Below are 16082 nucleotides of genomic sequence, written 5' to 3'. Positions count from 1 at the left end.
ACTCTAATCCCGGTACTCTCCCTCCAAAGGAATTCTGGTCTGTTGGTGAGTGAAAAGAGTGATGGGGGAAAGTGCCTCTCCAAATTGTTCTTTCATGGAGGTGGAGGCAGCAGCAGTAACCAACTCACTTTAGTAAAAGCTTCTCTGTTGAATTCTCACTTTTTTCTTGGCCATCTATTATTAGTAGGAAAAAATCTAATAGACCAATTCATGCTGAGTTGCTGATGACTGATAATGGTTTATTATGATATCCCTTCAGGGTATTTACATTTGAGCAAAAGAGAGCATTGACTCTGAAGGTAGGAATTTTAAGTACTTTGGAATGCTCTAGGGGAGATGTGTAAAGACTTAGGGGTCTTCCCAGCACTTCACCAATTATATCATATAAACAACAGCCTGCTTTTAGCTCTGACTATTCTTGGCAGACTACAAGGCTAAGGATACTAAGAATCATAACCATGTGACCACAGTCTCAATGCTAAACCCTGCCTCGAAAGAAAAGTCTTCATGATTTAAGAAGACAGGTGAAATTACCTCCTTCCTTTGTGTATGGATTAGCTGTAACAATTAAATGTATGGATTGTTTTCACGCCATTGGTTACAAAATGTATTCCCAACCATTATTCTAATCTGAAAAAAGAAGAAAGAGAAAGAATGTTGTTCATAGGAACTGTATTCTAGAAAAAGAAATCCTCAGGCTATCTTCAGCAACTAAAGAATTTTCATTGATGAAAATTTTAGCATGAATAAGCACTGAATATATATTTATTAGTTGGAAAGCAACATTTGTAAAAAAGACAGTATAGTAACTATTGTGGGCAAATATAAAGGAGACAATGAGAAACTACAAATACATGAAAACAAATGTGAGAAACAGATATATAACCCAGAGCAACTGTGTGTGTGTGTGTGTGTGTGTGTGTGTGTAGAATGTGGATGAAGAGCATAATAAAGTTATCAGACATTGGTTTAAAGCAAAGACAATAGTACTCCCTGTCTTTATGTGGGGCAATTCCTTTCACATTTTTTCTTTTTTAGTGTGTGTGTGTGTGTGTGTGTGTGTGTATATATATATATATATATACATATACAGAGAGAGAGAGAGAGAGAGAGAGAATACGTGTAAGCAGGGGAGGGGCAGGAAGAGAGGGAGAGAAAGAATCCCAAGCAGGCCCCACACTGCCAGCACAGAGCCCAATGTGGGATTTGATCCCATGAACCCATGAGATCATGACCTGAGCCAAAATCCAGAGTCGATGCTTTACTGACTTGACCCACCCAGGTGTCCCTCACAATTTGTTCTCATTTGATCCTTACAACCACCCTGAGAACTTACGTATTAAAACACTAAAAACTCAAGTATAGCAGAGATCCAGAGGGGGTAAAAAAGGGTTTTTTAAAAGGTCATATAGCAGATGAACAGTTAGAAGAAGGGATGAAAAAGGAGCCAAGACAAAGTCCTGCCATGTAGCATCATTATTGGTTTGAGCACGATTTTATTATTATCCTCTGTTTGTGGAAACTTAAGGTTATTCAAGTTATAATAATTTCTCTCTTGTTTATGTATAAAACGTCTTATTTCAATTTAAGTGTTTACAACTCCCATATATTTAACCCAAGATATCTCACACAGATATGAAATGACATACATGAGGCTATTCATTTTGCATTGCTTCTAATGGGAAATGTTTAAAAACAACTTAAATGTCCATCAATAGAGGACTAAGTAAGTAAATTATGCTTCAGCCATTCAATAGAATACTATGCAGCTATCAAGTAGAATGAAGCAGCTCTCTGTAAATATGGAAAGATCTTTGTATCAGTTTTCCTAGAATAGCCAAAAAAAAAAAAAAGTATCACAAACTATGTGACATAAACCAATAAAAATTGATTGTATCACAGACCTGGTGACTAGAAGTCCAAAATTAAGCTGTTGGCATAGTCAGGCTCCCTCCAAATCTTGTAAAGCATAGCTCTTTCTTGCCTCTTCCTAGCTCTAATGATTTGCCACCAAGCTTTGGCCTTCCGTGGCTTACACTTGTATCAGCTCCATCTCTGCCTCTGTTGTCTGCAGCATTCTCACTGTATGTACCTGTGTCTTCTTATAAGGACACCAGGCACGTTCGATTAGGGACCTGCCTTACTCCCGTATGACATCATCTTAACACACCTATGATGATCTTCTTTTCTTTTTTTTTCATGTTTATTTATTTTTGAGAGAGAGAGACAGAGACAGAGAGAGAGCAGGGGAGCAGCAGAAAGAGAGAGGGAGACACAGAATTAAAAGCAGTCTCCAGGCTCTGAGCTGCCAGCACAGAGCCCAACACAGGGCTCTAACTCACAGACCATGAGATCATGACCTAAGCCGGAGTGGGACACTTAGAGTGAGCCACCCAGAGGCCCTTGCAATGATCTTATTTTCAAATAATGTTACCTTTTGAGATACTGGGGAATAGGATTTCAACATATTTTGGAGGGTGACACAATTCAATCTAGAATAATCTCCAAGATAAATTAGGTAAAAAAAAAAATGAGCAAAACAGGGCATGTAGCATGATATCTCCATGTAAAAAGAATATGCACATACATATTACATAAATGTTTATAAATGCATTAGCATATTTCTAGAATCATTCATAAAATACTACTGACTTTCAAGTAGATCTACATAGCTGGTAGATGTAGTACAGAAAAATCATACTTTTTAGTTATTGCTTTTTTGCCAGTGTTTGAATTTTGTGTTAATCAATTGTTTTAATCCTCTTCCCCAACTATTCTTCAGTTACCTTGAATCTATTTAACATTCAATTTCCTCAAATAATAGGGGAAGGTATTCAGATCTTCTGTGCTGCTCTGGCAAGATTAATCCTAGAGACAATTCACTCCATTGAATGCCTGCCCAAAATATTAAGTAGAGGGAAACACAAAAAATCAGAACCAAAATGAGAGGCTGTGCTCAGAAATGACACAATCAGCATCTGAAGCAAACTAGATGCATATGGCAAAAGTAAGTTCAGATTCTCCAACAGAATTGGCATTGATTTGAGAACAAAGTGGATGTCACGGTCAGGAGCAGACAAGCAAGCCCCACAGTTGTGGTACAGAGTGCAGTATTGCCTAAGCTTGCCAGTCTTAAGAAGCAGCTTTTCTTGCATACACATTCCTAGGTCCCTCCCCTGGAGAGTTCTGGATCAGTCAGTCTGAGGCTCTGGATATTAAAACGTGCATGTTTAGTACATGCAGAAAGGAAGTTTGGAAACACTAAAGAGCAGAGCAGAGAGAAAAGAACACTTAATAACTACCATTGGTGTTATCTCTTTCTCTACCTGACTCTGCTTAAAATTAATCCAGATCCTCAGGCATAAGCAAGATTCTTGGTTTAGGACTACTTGAATGGCCTATCTTGTGCTATACCATCCCGCTGTCGTCTTTTTTCATTTATGTTTTTCCCCAAAAACTCAAATATAAAGAGTTCTCTGACACAGGTTTTTATTTCACCCTGCATCATTTAGATCCCATGGGAACATAGTCAGCCTGATATTCCAGAGAGTTTCAAGATAGAGCAATCCTGAGAAATCAAGATCTAGCATGGAATTGGATCAAGATCTAGAATGGAAACTCCTCAGGATGAAAATGACATCTTTTACAGGTATAGAATCAGGAAATCTACTGTTGATAAAAAAAAATGTTCCAGACCATACTTTGAAGTAATTTTCTTTATCAGGAATAAATAGTATGCTACCTAAAACAGTACTGGTAGTAAATATATTTGAGAAATACTAATAATTATTCTCTTCTTAAAGATTCATAGTGCATATTATCATAGGGAAGCCTCTAAGAAGTCCTTGAAGTAAAGACTTTGTTTTTGTTTAACTTTGTTGAATGCCAAGTTTATAAAATGTACTTGTCTACAGGTCATTTTCTTAGATTTTGCTTATTAAAGTATTCTTGCAAATCTGAGATTCCAAGGACCACAGTTTGGGAAAAGTTACTACAAGTATTTTTATATATCATTTGCCAAGAGTTTGGAGAGTAGTTTAGGAAAGGAAATGTTTTCATACAAATGAATTCAGCTGAGTGGATAACATAGGACTACTTCCAGGAGCATTTATTTATGTAACAAACACGTATTGAACACCATCTAGAAGAATAAACTAGATGAAGCATTTTTATGGCATTTCTTCCATAAGAATATAAGCAAAGGGATTATTTTTACAAATTCCTTTATTAGCATACATTACTTTGTAATTTTATTTTTAAAAATTGTAGACTTTTTATGGCACATTCTTCTTTGCAGAAATTTCATAGCTTGATTAATTTGAAAGCATACTAGCTTTTTGGGTCAAAAAGTGTTGATTTCTTGGCTGAAAAAAATACCAAATTATAAAAACATTGAAGTATTTATTTTTCAAATATGGAGTACAACAAATGTTTTGATTTATAATTAAGTCATTTCAGCAGCAATAAAATATTATAATTAATGACAGACATAAAAATATTTAATGATGAATGAAGCTTCCAATTAAACATGACAATTGAGCCTGGTTGGTTATTTCTATACTCTGATAAAGTCCCACATAAATGATTTCAAAGTAAATGTCAAAAGGAATAAACCCATGGGACCCCTGGGTGGCTCAGTTGGTTAAATGTCTGACTTTGGCTCTGGTCATGATCTCACAGTTTGTGGGTTCGAGCCACATGTCAGGCTCTGTGCTGACAGTTCAGAGCTCGGAGCCTGGAGCCTGCTTCCGATTCTGTGTCTTCCTCTCTCTCTCTCCCCTCCCTTGCTAGTTCTCTCTCTCCCTTTCTCTCTCTCTCAAAAATAAAGATTAAAAAAAAGGAATAAACCCATTATAACAAAAAGAGCAAGGTGGGTTATAAGAACAGCTAAGAGATATGTACAAGAGCTTAGAAAATGGAGATGAGATGAATGAGTGGTAAAAGACAGCTCAGCAGAGGAAGGAGAAGCCTAAGTGCCTGCGATGAGAGATGCCCCTGCAAGAGGTGCCCCAGCTGAACTGTAAACGCCATAAAGGCTCAGGATTTGAAGATCTTGGTTATTCCTGAAGAACTGAGGTACAGGGTGGGATGAAGAAGGAGAGAATTAACATTAACCAAAAAACTGTAGCAACAGTTAGACCTCCCAGATGCCCTCTTCAGCCAATAAATCAGGCACACCCTTCCAGTTCCTGGCAGAAGGCAGGTTGAAGAGCCCGATTTACCATGAAGCTAATGGAGCCTAGGCCTTAGGCTGCCCATTTGCACAAGTCCCTTCCAAGGCCCTGTGATGAATTTCCTTCATAATTTTATTTTTTATTTTTTGTCTGGAAGAGGGCTTCCCCAAATGTATAAGCTTTAGGTACCACCAAACTTAGATCCACCTTAGGGTGGAAAGATTAGCCTAAGAGATACCATACTAAAAGTAAGGGGATGATGTGAGTCTGCATGAAAAACAGTTCTCTTTGATCCCTGGTACAGCTCAACTCCCAAAGCACTGGTGGCTAGGCATATGCTCCCAGAGAAGAGATTAGAAAAAACTGACCAGCTCAAAATAAAGTCTACAGAAACTGACATTTATGGGAACCCATTTATCTCTTCAGGGGATCCCTACCCCAACCCAATTTCTCTATAGCAAAGTTCACCAGTTGACAAATCCTGAAGTCTAAGAGCCATACTTTTAAGTATAAATTGCCATGAATGACCAGAAAAAAAAGACTTTAATATAGAAAAAAAGCAGAAGACCTCAACAACAAAAGCAAACCTTAAAACAAATATCCTCAGAAAGGAGAGAGATGATGTTGCATCCATTAAAACATATTTACATACACATATGTAAACATATAAGTATATATACACTACACATACAAGCATACATACAGTAGAAGAAGACAAAATTATTGACTATTTAACATAGGATAGCAGATGGATTGAAATATATCACTGAGGGAATTGTGTTAATAACAAAGATTTCAAAAGTAGAGTATAAGAATGATGAAGGGGAGGAAATTATCAACCAAATAACAAACCGATATCCTAAATGTGTTCTATTATAAGCCTTGTAGTATTTTCTGATTCTTAAATTATTTACATTTATTACTTTGGTAAACAAATAATAATTAAGCTTTGAAAGGAGAAAATATACAAATGGATACTATAGAGTTATGTATAGCAAAATGAAGTTGCATTGTACATTTAAAGCAATTAGTGTTTTGGGGGCACCTGAGTGCCTCAGTGGGTTGAATGTCTAGCTTTTGATTTTGGCTCAGGTCATGATCCCAGGGTCATGGGATTGAGCCCAACATCAGGCTCTGCTGAGCTTGGAGCCTGTTTAAGATTCTTTCTCTCTCCTTCTGCACCTCTCTCCTGCTTGCATGCTCTCTTTCTCTGTCTCTCTAAAAGAAACAAAAACAATTAGTGTTTTAGATTTACTAATTGCACAAGAACACATAGAATTAATTGAATGAAGTAAGCAATTAGAACAAAGTGTAGAGAAAGGGGAACCTTCTTGCACTGTTGGTGGGAATGCAAGCTGGTTTAGTTACTCTGGAAAACAGTATGGAGGTTCCTCAAAAAATTAAAAATAGAACTATACTCCCATCCAGCAATTGCAGTACTAGGTATTTACCCAAGGATATAAATATACAGATTCAGAGGGATACATGCACCTCACTGTTTATAGCAACATTATCAACAATAGCCAAACTATGGAAAGAGTCCAAATGTCCAATGACTGATGAACCGATAAAAAAGATGTGGTGTTTATATATGATGGAATATTAATCAACCATCAAAAAGAATCAAATCTTGCAATTTGCAATGATGTGCATGGAGCTAGGGTGTATTGTGCTGAGCAAAATAAGTTAGAGAAAGGCAAATACTACATGATTTCACTCATGTGAAATTTAAGAAACAAAACGGATGAATATATGGGGGGAGGGAAGAGAGAGGTAAACAAACCACAAGAGACTCTTAAAGATAAAGAATAAACTGAGAGTTGATTGAGGGAATTAGGGATAGGGTAGATGGGTGATGGGTATTAAGGAGAGCACTGGGTGTTGTATATAACTGATGAATCACTGATTCGATTCCTGAAACTAATATTGCACTTCATGGTAACTAAATGTTACCATGTAAATAAAAATTTGGAGGTAAAAAAGAGATTAGAGGAAGAAAAGCCAGAATAGAGACTTTGAGATGATTAAGCTGACAGGTAATGAGACACTGAACTAGACAGTATCCCTGAAATTGGAGTAGTGACATATTAGAATATATTTTGGATGTTAAACATTTTAAGAAAGATACTCAGGAATGACCACATCTTCCATAGTCATTGTTCATAGTCATTGTCAAGTAATTTTTAGGACTTTAGAAATAGTGCAATCTTGTGACTTAAACACTTAGGAGAAATCAAAGGTTGCCCCTATTTATAGCAGTATTCCTTTCAAGACAGTTTTATAGTCTACTGCCCACAGTAAGCAGTCTTTAAAATTCTTTGGCATACAGTCATCTCAAAGAATGAGATGGAAATGCAATATCCGTACCACATTATTATCTAAAGTTCCACAGGTTCAGAACTCACTAGCTTTTAGATGTCCACATCCTCTGATTTTAAGAAAATTTTTGCCATGTTTCTCATAATGAACTCCAGTTATTTCCCAGGTCTTTGAAATACCAAAACACCTTGGTTTTCCTGCTTCATAGCATTTACCGTATTTTGCCTTAAATGGTTTTGAATTATTTTCAACCCTCTTACAAGTTGATAAAGCCATTTGGAGCAGAATTTATATCATTAAGATTTTCTGAGTTGAACTGAGTATTCATATTTGGCATGCTTCTAGAAATTTAATAATTTACTCCCTTTTCAAGAGGAGTGGGGCTCAGTTTCCTCATTGAATAAGGAATTAAGCTACATCAATTGCCCCTTACCTTGACTGTACATTAGAAATATCAGGACGATTTAGGTGACACCTGAGTGGCTCAGTTGATTAAGCATCTGACTTCAGTGTAGGTCATGATCTCACGGTCTGTAGGTTGGAGCCCCTCATTGAGCTTTGTGCTGACAGCTCGGAGCCTGGAGCCTGCTTCAGATTCTGTGTCTCCCTCTCTCATGCTCTATCTCTGTCTCTCAAAAATAAATAAACATTAAAAAATTGTCAAGAGGATTTTTGAAATATTCTGATGTCCAGTTCCATAAAATGTTTGGATAATTTAAAAAATTATCCATTGATTCTAACAGATTGAAAACTTCTAAATTAGATGATCTTTAGCTTTGATTTCTAAACTTGGTTAAGTATCAGAATCATCTAAGAAGCTTCCTAAAACTGCATCCCTTCCATCTCCAAGCTCTGTGATTATGACAATGTGGCACTCAGACACCACTATGGATTTTTCAAAGTTGGTGAATTAGATGTGACAAGTTATAGAGGCAAATAACTTATATTTGTAGGTAATCTTAAATTTGGACTTGTGTACAAGAAATTGATGAACTAGCAGGGAGAGTGTACGTGTCATTAATCTCTATTCATGTTACCCTTCCCTGCGGATGTCTGTCTCCTCCTTGTATTTGGCTTAATTCCTGCCTAGAATGGAATTTGGGGATTGGAGCAAGTCAGCACCTACAAGCTGGTTCCAAGACCCTGCGGAGGCAACTGAATGACAGTACTGAAACCTTTATGCAATGCTATGCTTGCAAAAGACTGTGTTGCTCTTTTACCACTAATAGACATTATTTAATAATAAATATTATCACCATTTCTTTCCATACCACGTGATATAATATTCTTAATATTATTTTCACTGCAAGTAAACATATTAACTACTAAAGAACAATATCTTACTTAATCACTTCACAGTTATGAGCTCATAGAAGCCTCATGACAGTCTGTCAGATAGGTTGAGCTATCCTAATTTTGCACATGAGCAAACTGAAGTTAAAACCTGTTATAGCAGTTAAGCTGAGTCTCTCTGTAACCTGGTTCAATACTACGGCTCTTTCTCTTCTAGTATGTTCACCATATTTTTTGTGAAGAGAGTGGAGATTTGTTCTTTTATTTAAAAAAAAAGTCAGATTTCAGTTTCGAATGTACAGTTTACTTTCTGATGTACATTTCCCTTTGAAGAAGAGATTGTTCGGGGGTGGTGAACATTTCAAGCAATCAGACCAGAAGAGTTTTGTATGGTAACTTTATATGTTACTCATGTTTGTCATTTTCCTACATGGAAATCACTGGCCATGTTTAAAAGCTGTAAATGTCATGAAAAACTGCTAGCAGTATAATTTGAGATCAACTTTAATCCTATAAAAATGGAGAAGACTTGACATGCAAGTGTCAAAGGATTGGTTTTCCACATTGGTGTAGTAGGTTTGTAATACTTGGTTCTTAAAAAGTAATAATGACCACACATGTTAGCCTCATGATACATGACCTTGGTCGTTATTCGTGCATCAATAAGACACAGTTTGACCTTGCTGTGTAAGAAAAAAAGAAAGAATGTATGTTGGAAAACCGAAAAGGAGACTGGAGTGTTTATATAGAGTGGTCTAATTACAAGTATTTAAAACATAAAATCACGGTTTAGAATCTCTTCACATAGAAAAGCTTATCTGTACCAGCTGTATTTTTTCTACATTCTTTTCTACTTTTGTGATAATCAACTCCTTTGTTACCCTTCCAAATGTTTGAATAGAACAGGGCTATATTTTGAGAGACAATTAGAAACTCTAGAGCCATATAAAAGGCTAAAAACACAAAGAGAATTTTTCTAATTAATCCTCTTGATTTTACTTCATTTTAGAATGTAAAATGGGGGAAAGAAAACTTGAATGAGACATTGAGACCTTATTTCTAGTCCCGTTTCTGCCACAAACTTATTATAACCCTTGGGCATAGCACCTAACAACTCAGAACCTGTATTTCCTCATCTGTGAAATGAAGGCACTCAACTAGAATGATCTTTTTTCCCAGCCAGAATATTCCATAATGCTACATTTTTATCGTTCTCCAGCTTAATCCTCATTCTACCAGGAACAGATCTGAAATCTAAAATTTTAGTAGATCCTTTCTTGAGAAATTTTTTTACTGTCACTAACACAATTTTTCAAATTGTGGTCCTCAAATGTCCATATAACATAATCACCAGGAATGCTTATTTAAAATGAAACTCTTTTGTGGTTCCATACAAATTTTAAAACTGTTTGTTCTACTTCTGTGAAGAGTGCTGATTTGTCTTTTGATAGGTATTGCATTAAATCTGTCGATTGCTTTGGGTAGTATAGACATTTAACAGTATTTGTTCCTCAATCCCATGAGCATGGGAATCTTTCCACTTCTTTGTGTTGTCCTGAATTTGTTTCATCAGTGTTTTATAGTTTTCAGAGTACAAGTCTTTCACCTCCTTGGTTTGGTTATTCCTTGGTATTTTATTGTTTGGGGTGCAATTGTAAATGGAATTGTTTCTCTTAATTTCATTTTCTGCCTCTTCATTATTAATGAATAGGAATGCAACAGACCCCTGTACATTGATTTCGTATCTTATGACTTTACTGAACTCATTTATCAGGTCTAGTAGTTTTTGGTGCAGTATTTAGGGTTTTCTCTTTATAGTATTATATCATCTGAAAATAGTGAGAATTTTACTTCTTCCTTACCTGTGTGAATGTCTTTACTTTATGTTGCCTAATTCCTCTGGCTAGTATTGCCAGTACTATGTTGAATAAAACTGGTGAGAGTGGACATCCTGTCTTGATCCTGACCTTAGGGGAAAAGCTCTCAATTGTTCACCATTGAGTCTGATGTTAGCTGTGGGTTTTTCATACAAGGACTTTATTATGTTAAAGTATGCTCCCTCCAGACCTACTTTGCAGAAGGTTTTTATCATGAATGGATGTTTAGCTTTCTCTAGTGTTTTTTCTGTACCTATTGAAATGATCATATGGTTTTTATCCTTTTTCTTATTGATATGACATATCATATTGATTGTTTTGCAAATATTGACCTTTGCATCTCAGGAATAGCCAGAGCAAACTCAAAAACAAAAACAAAAACAAAACTGGATGAATCACAATTTCAGATTTCATTATATTACAAAGTGGTAATAATAAAAACAGTATAGTACTAGCATAAAAATAGACTTAAAATTCAATGGAGTAGAACAGAAAACCTGAAACCCACAATTATATGGTCAATTAATCTTCATTAAAGGAGAAATGAATAAACAAAGGAAAAAAAGACAGTCGCTTCAAGAAATGGTGTTGGGAAAACTAGACAGCAACATGCAAAAGAATGAAACTGGACCACTTTCTCTAATGTACAAAAATAAACTCAAAATGGATGAAAGACCTAAATGTGAGACCTGAAACCATAAGAATCCTTGAAAAGAGCACAGGCAGTAATCTCTCTGACATGAGCCATAGCAATGTTTTTCCAGATATGTCTCCTGAGACAAGGGGAAATAAAAGCAAAAATAAACTATTGGGACTCCATCAAAATCAAAACCTTCAACGCAGTGAAGGAATCAATCAACAGAACCAAAAGGCAGCCTATGGAATGAAAGAAGATATTTGTAAATGACATATCCAATAAAGCATTAGTTCCCAAAATATATAAAGAACTGATACAACTCAAGACCCAAAAAACAAATAATGAGCAGAAGACATGAACAGACATTTTTCCAAAGAAGATATACAGATGGCCAGGAGACATATGAAAAGATGCTCAATATCACTCATTATGAGGGAAATGCAAAATCAAAACTACAGTGAGATATCACATAGCACTTGTCAGAATGGCTAAAATAAAAAGCACAAAAAGCAACAGGTGTTGGCAAGGAGAAAAAGGAACTCTTTTGCACTGTTGGTGTGGATGGAAACTGGTCCATCCACTGTGGGAAACAGTAGGGAGTTTTCTCAAAAAGTTAAAAATAGAACAACCCTGCACTATAGAGTATTTACTCCCAAAATACAAAAACACTAATTCAAAGGGATACATGCATGTCTATGTTTACACCAGTATTATTTACAGTAGTCAAGATATGGAAGCAGTGCTAATGTCCATTGATTGATAAATGAATAAAGAAAGGGCATATGTGTGTGTGTGTGTGTGTGTGTGTGTGTGTGTGTGTGTATCTACAATGGAATATTATTCAGCCATAAAAAGAATGGAATCGTGCCATTTGCAACAACATGTATAAGCTACAGTATATAATGCTAAGTGAAACAAGTCAGAGGAGGACAAATACTATATGATCTCACTCATAAATGGAATTCAAGAAACAAAACAAACAAGCAAAGGAAAAAGAGTGAGAAAGAGAAAGAAAGACAAACCATGAAATAGACTCTTAACTATGGAGAACAAAGTGGTGGTTGCCAGAGGAGAGGAGGGTGGGGGAATGGGTGAAATAGGTGATGGGGATTAAAGAGTACACTTATCATTAAAAAAAATTTTTTTTAAATAAACAAAGAAAGAGTAAAATGCAGACTCTTGGACCCTGATCCAAGCCTACTAAATAGATGTGTTTAGGATGGATCTAACATCCAGCAGGATGGCTATAGTTAACAACACTGTATTGTATACTTCAAATTTCCTAACAAAATAGATCTTAACAGTTCAGAGGACACACACACACACACACACACACACACACACACACAACACACACACATACACATACAAAATGATAACTCTATGTGATGATAAATGTTAATGAACCTTATTGTGGCATTCATTTTACAGTATATACATATAGCAAATCATATTGTACAATTTAAGCTTACATAATTTATATGTCATTTACATTGGGACATCTGGGTGGCTCAGTTGGTTGAGCGTCTGACTCTTGATTTCAACTCAGGTCATATTCCCAGGGTCATGGGATGGAGCCTTGTGTCAGGCTGCTTGCTGAGCATGGGATCTGCTTAGGATTCCCTCTCTCTCCCTCTGTCCCTCCCTCCACTCATGCTCATTTTCCTTCTGTCTCTCTCTCTCTCTCCTTCTCATATATACATACATACATAAAATATCAATTATATCTCAGTAAAGCTAGGAGAAACATTTTAAAAATAAAATTATGTTCCCCCTAAAAAAATATTTAGTAAGGGAGGAGGGATTCAAAACTATATGTTTCTAATGAGCACTGGGCTGATCTGTATTTCCTTTAAAGTTTGAGAACAACTGAGAAGCGAGGAATAAACAGAAGGGATGGAAGAGTGACAGTGGAATAGTGATCATTGCAATGTAGCTTTGGGTGAAGAAGAAACAGGTATAGAGGGAAAGAGGGATTGATCTAAGGTGGCAAGGAGGCTCCTTGTTGCCTGGTTTCATGTTTGAACAGACTGAAATCAAGCATTAACTATCAGAACTAGTTGTATAGAAATGCCCCACAGCCAAAGGATCAACTGATACATGAGTCTCTAGCTTTTGTGTTCATGATATTTGAAACCAGAGGTGGAGGTCACAGTTATATTTTATGAATGAGAAAATGGCCTTCCTCAAAAAGCAGATAAAAAATTGAAGTAAATGATGACCATTTAGGATATCTGAAGATTTTTTAAAAAGTGGAAATAAATCCCTTGGTGAATTAAAATATATTCTTTTCATGATTGGGGATTTTGTTCAAATTTTATTTATCTTCTTTTGGGGACCATTTGTTATTCTGGAGTGTTTAGGCCACATCATTAATGCGACCATGATAAAAACACATGCTTTGTCAGCATGGTTTCATACCATGACTATATACTTCTATAGTGATTGTCTCTGTAGGTTCTGTTCATTGTTGCCTTTTTAACACAAAAATACATACATACAAAATAGAAAAAGATGGGAAAAATCTCATTATCCAGTGTCTTAACTTCAGACAAGTTTGAGACCAAGACTCAGGGAATTTAACTCATCTCTTGACAAGTCAAATATCCTATGTGAAAGAACACCGAACTGCCCAAGGCCTTTGGCAAAGTTCAAATAAGTCTCTACTTGACTTTAATAGAGGGGCGATCAGGTGGATGAGGTGCTCTGGCTTAGAAGGATCTTTCAAGAACCACAGACATGTCCCTGCACCCCAGCACAAGATAGGAGGTCCCTGCAATCTTAAAAGGGTTTTGAGGAGTAATGATAACACCATAGCAATACTTCTGGCTTTGCATTGGTGGAAGAGTAATTTCTAAAGTTATGGTAATCGGGCTTATGTGGCTATTTAGCTCCCAATCATGATTCATCTTAGTGAAGAGAACAAAAGTAAAGGGGAAAAAATTAAGCACACTATTTCATTTCCCTTCTCCATGGCTTCCTTTTTTTTTTTAATTTAAAGAAAAAATTTATTGAAGATCTGACAAACAATTCCTAAAAGATTGACTTTTCCCCGGCTTCCTAAACAAATGAACAACTTTCCTGTGGAGGCTTTCCATGATTAGTCATCCTTCTTCTCCACTTTTTTTTCATAATATTTATGCTTATTTTGTTTATTACCTATATTCACTTCTCTGGAGTCTATACTTCATGCAGGTATTTTTTCCACAGCTATTGCCTCAGTGCCTACAGAGTTTCTGGCACTTTCGTAGGTGTTCACTAAATACTTATTGAAATAATGAATAAACTCCTACTAGATTATTGCCTTCCCACATTCAAAGATAATTAGTATACTTAAGCAGTTTTTAGAATTATGTACTCAAATATGTCAATAAGATATTTAGGGAGTTAGACCAAAGTGGAATGTTTACCAGGCTGGTTATTTCTGGCTTTAAGATTAGGTAATTTAGTCACTGAGAGCTGCACCTCTGGGATTGAACTATTTAGGTTTGAATCCTGATTCTGCTACTTACTAGCTGCAAAATATCCAGCAAGTTAAAATTCTTTGTCCCTTAATTTCTTCCTCTGTGAAATGAGATAATAAAGTAGCTCTGAGTATCAAATGTATGTAAATTGGGTCTTGCACGTAGTACAGAAAAATAATATTTATTGTGATTGCTTTCCTGTGAAGCAATCCTGAGTTATTTCTTTCATCAATGCTTTCCATAAACCATTAACACACACTTAGATTTGTATTCTTGACTTAAATCTGAATTTCTTGGAATATGTAGCTGTGTGACCCTTCTGAAAATCAGAAGGCACAATCTGAGTGCAGGAAAAAAGGGGACACTCTTTGGATGATGAAACCCAGGTCACAAAAACAGCAATGAAATAATAACTACTTGTTTAACATTTTAAATCTATTCACCCTTCTACCTATCTACCCATTCATCTACTTCTCCATCTGTCTGTCTATCTATCCATCCATCCATCCATTCATTCTACTCTAATTGTATGGCCTTATCCCTTATTTATGAGGACACTCTGAGGTGGCTCAGTCAGTTAAATGTCCAACTTTGGCTCAGGTTGATCTCATGGTTTATAAGTTTGAGACTTGCATTAGGCTCTCAGTACAGAGTCTGCTTGGTTCCCCTCTTTACCCACCTTTCTCTCTCAAAAAAAATTTTTAAATGCTATTTTTTATGGATATTTCTCATTTGAAACAATAAAACACCAAACACATATAGCAATTATTTTTGTGCCAGGTACCATTTTAAGCACTTAGAGAAAATTTCTCATTTGTCAGTGTAAATGCCCATGTGTTTGGTTACTTTAGAAATTCTTTCTAAAAATTTCAGACTCAGAAACACACCTTTATGTATAGTTAATGCTGTTGTTCTTCCTTGCTCTAATTGAGTCACATAAGCTTTATGTGACCATATTTCTGCCTTTTGGAGTTTACAGTGGAGGTCCATCACCATGGTCTTCAGTATTAATTAAATAATAGTATGCAAAGACAACCCAACATCTCTGAAGATTTTTAAATGACTCCCAATTTTTCTTAAGGTTCCTAGCTGCCTACTTCCCCACATGTACTTCCTCCTAACATCCCTCTTAGTTTGAACAAACCCATTTTCACTTAAAGGTACTACCTAGGACCTCCACCTCTCTTTTTTCATGCCCCCTCAACCACTGCTTTACAAAGTGGTCACTTGTAGCTGACTTTTATTGACTTTTACTGACGTTTTAAGGGAGGAATGGCAAGGTGGGAAAGGGCGGGGTGAAAGGAGCAGGATAGCAGTA

At 36.1% G+C, this 16082-nt stretch overlaps 1 long non-coding RNA gene across 1 annotated transcript in view; it reads left to right on the top strand.

The window, feature by feature from the left end:
• Positions 1-16082, top strand: part of LOC115296831 — a 37251-nt gene that overhangs the window by 3770 nt on the left and 17399 nt on the right. The window contains exon 2 of the long non-coding RNA XR_003911083.1: positions 3513-3649. This is a non-coding gene — a long non-coding RNA (uncharacterized LOC115296831). The remainder of the gene's footprint in view (positions 1-3512; positions 3650-16082) is intronic.

This window comes from Suricata suricatta, chromosome 7 (assembly GCF_006229205.1).
Source record: "Suricata suricatta isolate VVHF042 chromosome 7, meerkat_22Aug2017_6uvM2_HiC, whole genome shotgun sequence".
Classification (NCBI taxonomy): Eukaryota; Metazoa; Chordata; class Mammalia; order Carnivora; family Herpestidae; genus Suricata; species Suricata suricatta.
The sequence above is the reverse complement of the archived record's forward strand: the minus strand, read 5'-3'. Positions and strand labels throughout refer to the sequence as shown.